Source organism: Pinus tabuliformis, chromosome 8 (genome assembly GCF_031772625.1).
Source record: "Pinus tabuliformis cultivar Carrire ecotype Pingquan chromosome 8, CPIR1, whole genome shotgun sequence".
NCBI classification, from domain to species: domain Eukaryota; kingdom Viridiplantae; phylum Streptophyta; class Pinopsida; order Pinales; family Pinaceae; genus Pinus; species Pinus tabuliformis.
This window is the reverse complement of record NC_142294.1, coordinates 263,364,368-263,376,837: the sequence shown is the minus strand read 5'-3', so window position 1 is coordinate 263,376,837 and position 12,470 is coordinate 263,364,368.

The window sequence follows — 12,470 nt, the reverse complement described above, 5'->3', positions numbered from 1 at the left end:
CTATCTTGATGGTTTGAGGAGTGGTAATTCCCACCAATGCATTACAAGATATGGTTAGATTCATTTCTTCTTTATCTAGGCTTTGTTCCTGGAGTATATCCTCTTCTTTTGACCTTTCTTGCTCCTTTTCTTCTTTCTCTTCACAATCTATGTAGAATAATTTCTTCTCAGCACACTTATGACTTTTAGTGTATTTGCTATCACAATTGTAACAAAGCCCTTTTGCTCTTTTTCCTTCCAATTGTTGTGGTGTCAACCTTATAGGTTGTGGAAGACTAGGGGCAACAACACTTCCATCTTTATAGTTGTGAGTGGTATGCTTCATGGTTGCCATAATTTTGCTTTCCATTTTTCTTGCTAACCTGAATGCCTTTCTAATGAATCAGGTTCCCAAAGGCGAACATCATGTTGGATATTATCCTTTAAAGTCCCTATGAACACATCAATCCTATGCTCCTCTGGAATATTTTTTACCCTTATGTTCAATTTTTGGAACTCCTCAATGTGCTCCATTATTGAACCCTTTTGTTTGAGACTTATCAATTGGCTAAAAAAAGTGTTGCTTTTTGTATCCTCATAATGTGCTGTCAATTCTTCTGTAAAAGTTTCCCAAGTGATAATTTGTTTACGAAAGCAAAGCCATTGATACCATACAAACTAAATTGGTTCCAAATATAAAGTTGAAAAATTGCTCCATCTGTAATATCCATGTTGCGGGATCCTTGCCATCAAACTTCCTCATATCGATTTTTGGAATATGGTGGGTCTTCGATCCAACATTAGAGTCTATGGAATCATGATTAACATTTCTTTTATTCTCATCATGAGTTTCCTTTACTACCCTTTCACCAGTAGTTACCATTTCTTGTAGCAACTTATTCATATTTATCTTTAATTCTTCCATCTTATCATCCATGCCATCAATTTTAGTGTCCATGACATTCATCTTAGCTTCCATGCTATCCATATTAGCTTCTACACCTTTCTTTAAAAAATCCATCTTAGCTTCTACACCTTTCTTTAAACCATCCCTCTTAGCTTCTACATCTTTTCTTAAACCATCCATCTTAGATTCTGTTGCTTTTTGTGCAAGTGACACTTGTCGCACTTGGTCTCGTAATTTTGATATATCATGTTGCATTTCTTCCTGTTCTTCATGAGTCATGCTAGAGCTTTTAGGTTGCTTACTAGTTGTTTGAATTTTCTTTCCTCGGGGCATCAATTACTGATTCAAACTAATTTTTCAAACCAAGCTTATGCAAAAATTTTAAAAAAAAAAATACACACCTTTTTTCACTTTGTAAAAGCTTGATATTGAATCTAATGTATCTCTGCAATTTCAGATCATCCAGTTCTGAAATTATGACCTATAGTAGCCCTCTATGTCCTCATTCCAGTGCCACCAGTTTGATCCAAATTGGATTCTCCAAGGAAGAGTTATGCACAATCTCCCAAGATGACCTGATTATAGACTAGTTCGTTAGAGCAAACTTGTAGGACATGCCACGAGTCACTATTTCGACCTTTGGCTCTAAAAAATATATACAAGAAACTGCATTCCGTCCTCTTTCTGTACCTTCTTATGAAATTTCAATCTGATGCTCAGAGAGAAAGTTATGACGATTTTCCCTGGGTCACGTATTTGGAATGTAATTAAGGAGTCTACAAAAAGACCAACTTCCTCAAATCATATCTCTGCAAATATAGCGCGAAAACCTCGGAAATTCGGACTTGAGATTCAACACGATTTCTTATCAAATGGGTTTTTCTTTTAGATTCTGAAACATCGCAAAAAAATGGTTATAGCGAAAATTCCACAATGACCTATTTGGAGCAGTGAAACCCTAGAATCCAAAGCTCTGATACCAAATGTTATGAAACCATCTCAAGAAAAGATAGAAAAGATAGATCAACACCTTAGAATTTAGCCTCTCCGAGGGGGAAACCTCCTTTACATTACATAAATGAACAACTCTTGGATGATTCAAATGAAAAAACCTCCTTTCTATATATAGGAGTCTAAGGAGTCACAATATAACCCAGCTGACCTAACAATAATAATATAAAGCCACAAAAATAACAATAGAGGCATTCTATGGGGCACAGTAATAACAATATGTGGACAATAGGGGTGCAACAATATTAATAAGGGATACAAATACAATAGTAATGGGGTAATCACTAGTATTATAGGGACCCAACATGGCCTTCCTTCTTGCAACGTGTGAAAGATGGCCTCGCTACTTCCTTCTTCTTGGTTGTAGCTTCCTTCTTGTCCTTTCCCTTGCCTTTTCCTTTGAACATGTCGTTATGATGTTGAAATATGATTTCTTTGGTTGCTCTTATTTATCATTCTTGTCCCCGATTTCAAGGTGAATGGCCTTCAAACTGGCCGCATCAATAGAAGTAGGCTCAAGTAATAACAAAGAATGTCTGATGTAACTATGTAAAGCATGAATTCAATTTTTGTTTTCTAAACTATTCTTTGAATATTTATACATTTTAACCCTTTCCTTGCATTAAATATTTCTATTCGATTAAATCCTTTTGTCGTATCTCAAAGGATAACATTGATCTTCCAATGAAAAAACAAAATTGGATGAAGAAGAGAGGAGATTAATGAAGTTTTTGGTGCCTTTCTCCAACTTTCTCTCGCAGCATATGAGAGCATTCCCACTCAGTCGAAGAGATGCTAATTAGATATTTTCCTCATCTTCCTTAATCTGCTGAAGGTGGAAATAAACCTGACCTATCTAATCCAATTGTTTAGCTTCTATGTATTACATTCTCCATTATGTCGGAAAATCAAATTTTACAGCTAGCTTAAAAAACAACTTCATAGATGTATTCATATTATGCATGTTAGAGTGATTAGAAGAAGAATAAGAAGAAGAACTATCACTAGAAGATGGAGAGGGAGGAGGTTCTTCACCTATACCTCCATGATTTAATGATGTAAGTCATCTATCTCTTTCTTCTTAGGCTTGATTGTCTTCTCATACTCTACAAATAGCTTGCCAACTTTCTTTAACATGATGAAGAAAGCCTTGTGATAATTTCACTCTTCCTCCATTCAATCTTTCTCATATGTTATATTCTATCTTCATGGTGCATGACCCACTTCGGGATCAAAAGACTTAAGCTTTACTTCACCTCTTTGGAGCTTTTTCTTGGTTAGCATTCTCTTAGGAAGCTCGCATCAAGATGATCTGCTCTGATACCAAAATTGATCCATATATTTTTAACTTCAAAGATGCATTGAAAATTGCATATAAAAGATCATAATAACCAAGTAACTTAAACCACACGAAAATAAGTGAAAATCATAAGCAATATGAGATGAAAGACACAACGAAATGATTACAGAGTTTAACCAATGTGGGCTATGTCTTTGAGCTTTGCTCAAAAGTGGGGAGGCATTATTTCAGTAAGTGGAATCAAAGAAACCAGTTACATCAAAATTTACAGAAATGACCCTGATACCTCCAATCTGGATGATGGCCAGAAAATGGAGAGCTCATCTAGAGAAACATACCACATGGATCGATTCCTTGCACAAAAACAGGCAAAACCGACTATACACTTTCCCAATTCTGACAATGGCACCTATGGCCCTCTAAGGGTCCGCACCGTTCGCCAGTGTGGTCAAATGGAAAATGAGAAGGTTTAAGTAATATTGTGGTGGTGTTAATTTTAGTGTCAGTATTTGGCCCGTTAGCAAGTTTCAATCGATAATGTGGGGGTGAGATGGGTTCAAAACCTACCCACTCCAATTCTATACATAGTTACGTTATATATTTAAACATCAATTCTACAGTTGATTACAATCCTAGCGAATTTAACACTATCAGAGTACCATTGGTAGTCAACGAAGGTGTGGGTGGGGACTCCGTTGCATGCGGCCCCAACCCATTATACATTATCTACAATATATGTGTATTAGTTTTGGGGGTTAGGTAGGTCTGCCGAGGGTAGCCCGCCCACCCCATTTTGAATACAATATGTAACGGACCGTTGGGGGGTGGCGGGAGTGGCAACCTACTCCCCCCCCACCAAATGCACACACACAAACACACACACACACACACACACACACACACACACACACATATATATTATTTTATTTTTCATAAAACCAATGGCTACTGTTTATCCGCCAGAAAATAAGGGTTATTAGGAAAATTAAGTAGGTGAGAAATCCAACTATTTTGACTATCAGATTTCGTGCATCGGGATTCTTTCAATTTGTTTCCTCGTTAAGACTGTCACTTGGCCCAGTTTGACTAGAACTTTGACCAGCTATAACTTGAGCATACGAACTTGGCTTTGAGTGTCGTTCACATCGTCGGAATCAAGGTGATGAGAACTACGTTGTGGTATTGGTTTTACTTCCATCTAATGAATTTAATTTTTGAGTTATTTTCAAGGCCAGTTGTATTACTAGATCCTCTGAGATTAGTATGAGTTGTAGATCTTGATTCTATTAACAATGGTCTTTCCAAGTATCTTAGCTACCTGCTCTAGTGATAGAAAATTATTTTGTTTCGTTCCATAATTTTAACCAATTCTAGGGTTTGTTTGTGGTGATGCCTCCCATTCATTTTCCCCTGCAATCTACAACACCAAACAACATACAACCATAACACACATTATCCCAATTTTGGGCCTTAATGGATGTAGTAACCCTTCAAATTTAAAAGACCCACAATAAAACAACATGCAACCACTGGTGCTTCAAAAGAAATAGTGTATATATATATATATATACAATGGATAATGAAGTTTTTAGATGAAGTTCTTACCTATTGAAATAAAAAGTTCTAGAATATAGACAACAATCAGTAGAGTTTTACATGAATGTAGTGTCTGAAAATCCATATTAAATAGAGATATAGTCTTGAGACCTTCAATGTACCTCTAAACAACTACTCTTATTGGCTTAGAATGATCAATTCTTTCTTTCTTTGTGCACTACACCCATACCAACTTCTTTGTCTGAAATTTTCTTTTCAATCTGAGACCAAGATACTTCTAATCTAATCCACTAATAAGGATGAGTAAAGTCCCATACACTTTTCTCTAGAACAAGCCTTTTGTCTAAATCAACCATCTCTACATTGTCTAATAACATGAACCTTACTAAGTCTTTATGAGGATGCTATGACACTATACACACCACATGGCTATCTACCATGACTTGTTCTTTTACCTGGAACATATCGCACAACCATTGTATGTAGATATTCAACCACAAATATGATTTTCATAAAGTTCTCAAAAATGTTATGCTTATTGAAACCATGTGAGCTTTCCTGATGTTACAACATAGTAAGTTGAATATTTTTGTCATTGCAGGCCTCAGCACCAAATATCCCAAGGCTCCTAGACTACATACATCCTCTCTCCTTCAAATATTAAATATTTGAGCTTCATAATGATGGGTAAACCTAAGAATACAAGTTTATCTACTCCAACCTCTCCCCTCATCCAATATTTGAACCTTCATAATATGGAATTTGTATATGCATTTGAAACCAAAAAACCTGTAATCATTAGCCACATAACTTTTTGGACTAGGGTGCCTTATATTTTAACATTACCCTGGAAGACATGCTAGGTTAATTTAATGGATTGCACTCCCCTTAGCTATGGGGTTTCATTTTTCATTATCCATGTTTCTTGTGAGATGGCACCAATACCTATGGCTATGGCATTGCAATGTAATCAAAACATGAGTCAGCTCCATGTGCACGGTGCTGGAACCGCCAACATGTGAGGGGATATCTTGGGTAAGAATTCCCAATTAGACCTCAGACCATTTGGTGTAGGAGTCCCAGCGGTGGGTCATACATTAACGCCTTGACCGCGATTTCACACAGAGGCAAGTAAAATAAATTTGTTGGTAGCAAGGGTGTGACATATGCAGTGAGCCAAGGAAGGTGTATGAGAGGTTCTAACACACGGGGGTTGAGATAAGTGCACCCCTTAGAAACCTCTGATAGCATGGAGTTAAGAAGGGAACACACGAGCAAAGATGCATCACAACATGGAAGGCATGTTATCTAGTAATCCAAAGTCATGGTTAAACCAACAACACATGTCAGAAGGATTCATAGATACATACACAGAAATCTATACATGCATGCATAAGGAAACATATACATATATCATTTAAGTCAACTAGATAGCATAGAATAGAATACAACATATGCATGAAACGTGTTGGCTCTTGTTATATTAATAAGTGTATGTTACAGTCATACAATACATCCATGTCCAACCACTAGTTCTGACAACAGAACGTTATGGGCGCAACCACTTGCTCCTCCAAAGAGATGTACTAGCTCTGTGGAGTTGATAAGCCAAGGCTCATTACAATACTATCCAAGCTTTCTCTAAGATAGTCCTATCGGAAGCTTGGCTGACTAAAAGCCTCTACAATGAATTAAGAAGGACTATTTATAGCAAAGGGTGGGGTGACCCTTGACATTCTCCTTTGTGACAGTTCATCTACCCTCATGACTCTTCATCTACTCTATGAAGGTTACATCCAACTATTGACACTTAAACTTACACTTGAAAAGACGTTACAATACAATGCACATGTACCCATGTGAGACAAAATTGCTTGAGCAAGTGATGTTATACATCACTATGACTCAGACAACTCTTGGAAGACCAACTCTTCAACATCTTCATGGTGGTTGACAGTAGTGTACTGATGCCAATATCGAAAGTCTCTGATGGTGTCCGTGTGCTCCAAGGTGACATATTTTTGGAACCTGACTCTTGCCTCCATAACATCCAGGTACACTGCTCAGGATCATCTATGCAACTCATTTGAAAGCATTCACATCGTTGTCTTCAATGTAGACGGTCCAACAACATACATGTGTATGTTGTCTACACTGATAGGAAAGTCTGGGTTGGTGGCAATGCACATCAACTGGTCAAAGTATGAGTCAAGCTCTAGTCAAACCTGTACCTTTGTCTTCACTTGGGTGAGAGTCCCAATATATAGGATCGCATCGATGCACACCACAACATCCATACTCTTGAATACACGTGCATGTGAAGCATGTATAGTAGTGATGAGCTACGGGAGCTATTCATAGTTTCGGATCTAACTCTGGATACATGTCATAGGCTCAAACGCTTTGGGCTTCATCATCTTATGTAAGTGAAGTGGCGCTCCCTTGTATCTCATCTTCCATGTTTTCATGTAATCAACAACAACATGCACGTTCGCTAAGATATGTGCTCTTCTAACACATCGTTGTTGCCATATGTTGAGATGGACGACTTCCTTGTGCATGGTACCAAACTTGGGATACAATGCCCACATGACTATGCTAAGGGACAACACTTCATCTAGTATTTCCTTCTTTAGTTCTTCTTGGGCGGATGCTGTAACCAACTCTCCTCATTGCTTGGCCATCTATAGTTCCTTAGCCATTCACTCATTCTCATCTATCAGAATGTGAACACTTGAGCTAGTGGCTTCGGCATACACTCTGGTAGCACCGACCAAGGCTTCTAGATGTTTGCACATGTCAGACACGATCACTCGTTCCTCAAATTGTGCAGGAGATGTATGATCTTCCAGAGTTGACACACTGCGAGATTTCACAACTCTATGTTGAGATTCATCGAATGAGATGTTGTCCATCTCTCCTTCGGGATGATCTCCAAGGATCTCAGTGTCTCCTTGGTCACTTGGGACTTGCTCTTCTTTTGGACACGGTGAAGTTGGTGGATTGACCTCTTGGTGGTGAGGCATGAGGTCGATGTCTTGCTCTACGTCCTATTGCTCCATGTCCATATCCATCCGTTCAAGCGCTCACTCTATCTCCTGAGTGAAGTCCTACTCCTGCAATGGTTCACCCTACTGGCATGATGCCAGCTACTCTGATGAATCCACTACTTGTACGGGCACTGTTTTATTCGTCTGCACATGTTGTGCTCCGTACTACTGTGCTTGTTGTTGCTGTGCTTCCCTCTCGTGTTTGCGTAAATCTTGTTCCTTACGAAGTTTTTTCTTCAACTCATGCAACTCCTCTGTTTCCTCCATTCTCCACTTCTCCCTATACCTTTGGACAATTCACTTATCGTGATGTCTCCTCTTCGCCTCTATAGCCATAGCTTCTTTCTCTACAACTAGATCTACTCAGAACTTGAATCTTTTCTCTTCCTCCATGTGATCGACAATATTCCTCTTTCCCTTGTCGCGTACTGGTATCTTCACCTCTAGTGCTGCCGCTGCTTCTGGTGCTCTCCAATGCTACCTCACGTTGCTTTGCTAACCACATCATAGTGAAGCCAACCTGTTCATTGGGTCTAGAGAAGCTGTAGCAATATCTCCATGGGTCCTCCACCACCCAATGAAATTCCCCATGGATTGAGTTGAATTGTACTCTTATGCAGTGATTTTTCACAAGACAATGTGGGTCATACGGATTTTAACTTCAGAGGTCGAATGGATACTTCCTCATCTACTCTGCTTCGATATCCACATGCTTGAAACTTCGGATCTCATATAACCTAATGCATAGCAGAAGGGCAGGGCAAGGTGCCTTCTTCTTTTCATGCAACCTAGCTATCAATCCTGCCGAGATGTAATATGCTACTTCTTGCATGATAAGCAAGTCCAAGGAAAACTTCAGTAGAACATGTAGAGTCTTCTCCACACTGTACATTCGTATGAAGGTGCCAAATGGTGAGGCATACCAATTAGATATGTCTTTTAGTGCCTCCATTGCTACCTTCAACCAGGCAAAATTTGAAGGATTGAAATCTATCTTAAAGTTTAGAAACCTTGGCAAATCCCACCAGTCCATAATATGCAATCTGTAAAATGTTTGGAAATATTTTTGTAAATATATTCAAATTTCCAATAATTTTATATAGTTTCTATACAATTTTTTGGTGATTTTTTGGGTAAAATAATTTCATACTATAAAATCTGGATGAAAAATTTTTAGAAAAAAATGGAAATTACTGAATTTTTTTTTAGAAAGAGTATAGAAAATTCACCAACCTGTGAATATTAGCCTCTAAAATTTTCCCCACCTTTGACATCCACTGTGGAACATGTTCCAATATCATCTTGCAAACTGGGGTGACAAAATGATCAGACAGCCGTGTGATAACTCCTCTGAAGCTGCATTCAAACAACAACTTACAATAAGTGTTCACAACAATCTCCACCAGTGACCATGCCCATTTCAAGCCCGGGAACTCATGTCAGGCACAGATTCCATCCAAGATTTAGACAAACATGTAGATTTCTTCTTGCATACCTTCAGGTGACTGTCGAGCCCTTGCTACCCATTACTTCAGTTAATGACCCAACATGCTGGACCAGTTATATGGATTTCCTTATCTGGCTAGTTGGTCCAGTGCAATCGCCCAACTCTGTGGGTAGGTTTCTGTGCTTTCTTGGCCATACAGTCGACATGCAAAGATCACCAAGTATTGATATGCCTTCAACAGTATCTTCATCTTGTAGATCTGGTTGGGTGTCATCCTAAATCTAGCCGGCTCCTTTACCCAGTTCTTCAAGATTTTTCTGGAGTTGGCACTGTTGCTAGGTAAGTTGAAGGGAGTCTCCATGATAGTCATGGGCTCTAACATGTAATACATCTCATCATAATCTGATGCCTAAAAGGTTGAAATCTTCGTCCCACTAACATTTGTCAAGGTTATCATCTTAGGATCAGTGTGCAAGAAAATCCAATGTATCATGTCCTCGCATTGGAACACAGGGTATCTCCATGCAATCCGATACAAGCCAGACTTGTGAATGTTCACATATACCTAGAAATCTTTGAGGTTTTCCGCAAAAGTTCTTGCAAATGCATCATTGACCTCTTGCCATTTCAACTTGATGTCGTTGTCTAGAATCAGGTTGGTATCTTCATAGATCTGTAGACTTGTGGACACTCACTCAACTGCTTCTCTAGTCGCACTTCCGTCAGTTTCGTTTGGTCCTGCTCTCCTCAAGGCCATTGATCTTATACTGCTAAGAGGCGAATGGACACCCACTAGATCTAGAGACAAAGTGACATGCATGGCAAGAAATATATCAGCAAAAACCAAAGCAAATTGGAGGAATGACATAACACATACCTCGAGATTGATAGGTGAATATTGCATAATTTATTTTGGGAGGCTGAGTGATTGGCTTCCACAACTGTGCAAAAGGAAGTCTAGGCTATCTTGGAGGCCAGACTAGCTATTGGATTTGCGCAATGTACAATCGAGGCTGACTGTTGACTTTTCGAATTGAGTAATGCGCAATTTAAGCTAGAAATAGTTGAAGGCTAAGTGACTGCATTATGCAATTTTTTGGGCCAACAGTCACTGTCCCTTAGGATTGTGCAAATTAGGCCTAGGAAACAGCTACTCGGTATAAATGCACATTTATGGAGAGGAAGGTAGAGCCTCTTCTCTCAGGATTGCGCAATGTTGTCTTGGTGAGGCAGAGTTCAGGCCAAGGCTACCTAGACCCGTTGATGGGAAAATGAAAGAAAATGTGAAAGTGAATGCATGGCGATACTGAGTGTAAGAAGAAGTGATTGATTGTGAATGCGAAAATTGAATGAAAGATTCAAAAAAGAGAAAAACATGTATGTGGGTGAAGTGAGTCATCGAATTGACGACTGTTCGTATAAAACAGTTTCATGCATGAGATAGCAGTGAGATGGTAACGAAAACTAAAACGTTTCTGGTACAAGCTAGTATCCATGTAAACAACAACAAGCATTCAAAGAAATCAAGCAAACAAAACTCACACAAGCGAAAACACAAAACGTGACAGAAATGTTGAAGAAGACAAATTGAGACCACTTACCCATGAATAGTTGAGCCAGATGTGTTAAAGAGTCCTATATGTAATGTGAGGTGTTAGAGCTCCAATATTGATGTGAATGAATGAGCTCTGATACATTGAATAAATAAGTTTAGGCTCACGACATGCATGCCATAGATCTAGGAAAAAGTGACACGTGGAGGAAATATTCTAAAACAATCTTTTTAGGTAACCTCCAGCTTCAAAAAATTCTCCCTAAAATCATGGGATGCCTTTTTGCGTGTTTCTTTTTGTTTTCTGGGAAAAATCAACCCATGCATGCAAGTTAAGTTTCCTTGGTCCCAGGTGGAACTGGTCAAACCAAATGTACGTGCAAGAGCTTGTTGAATTACTGGGACAAAATACGCATTTATGGAAGGGAGCTGGGCTAACTGCCCAGGATATTTGTGCAATTTCTCGGCAGAGCAGCTGATTGCTTCCCAGGATTGCGCAATTCTTGGGTTGAGCAGCCCTGCTGGGAGGAATTGCACAATTTTCTAGATGATGGTTGACTGGCATAATTGTGAAATTCTATAGCCTAACAGGCTGCCACACTGAATTGTGCAATTTTTGGAGGGAAGATTGGTTACCCTCCAAAATTGGGCAATTTCTTGAGGGAGCTGCTCAGCCTGCAGCTGGACTAAATCCAGAGAAACAACCTGTGAGGGGAATGCATCAAGCTCTGACAGACAAGCTACCTTTCTGCAAGAAAATCATTGGAGCTTCTGTACTTGACGTAGAAAGACATGCTGCTATGAAAGGTTGGAAGGGAGGCTCCAAAACAAAGCTAAGGAAAAATTTTGGAGGGTGTTTTTAGTTGCTACAACACTCCCATTTATTGCAACAAAACATTCGATTGTTTTCAAACATATATTTTGTTGTCAATTACTCCTATAAGGAAACCAAAATGAGGAGCTTTCATAAATGTTTTAATAAAATGAAAATAAGGTCGAAGAAGTGCCTTATTTCTACTTTACAAAATGGAGCACAACCAATGACATAAAGCTTTCCTTGCAAGACTGTTTTTGCAGCACCCAAAATTACTTTCCCTCGAGTTAGAGCTCAAACATAGGGTATTAGAAGAAGCACCTACTACCTATATTTATGTAGATTTAGTTCATGCCATTGGCTATAACTACCAATAAATTTCCATCTTTTTCTATCTGCCCGACTCCTCTCAAAGTGTAGTGATGTTCTAATATTTAAATAAAGCCAATCCTCTCTAAGAACTCACAACTATCATCATGGGATTGTACATGCCCCCATTCATCCAACCTCTATTTCTTTGCGGTACTCTTTTCCTATTTTGGAAAGTGCCAGTGGATGTAATTGATAGAATTTGACACCTTTGTGAGAACTTCATTCCATATTAAACATTTTCTGAAGTTCCCTAATGATATAAGCACACGTAGCCACAGTTTATATGAGGATTTTCCTTCGATGTAAAATTAAGGTTTCGGATTGATATTCAGGAGTATAATTAAACATATTTTGTGAATGCTTATGTTAGGCATGGTATACTTAGATTAGCCCTTTTCCAAGGGTTTATCCATTAAACTTTTCTTGCATTAAAATTCATGTTTAAGTTACACTATGAAAGATGCTTATGACAAAACATATC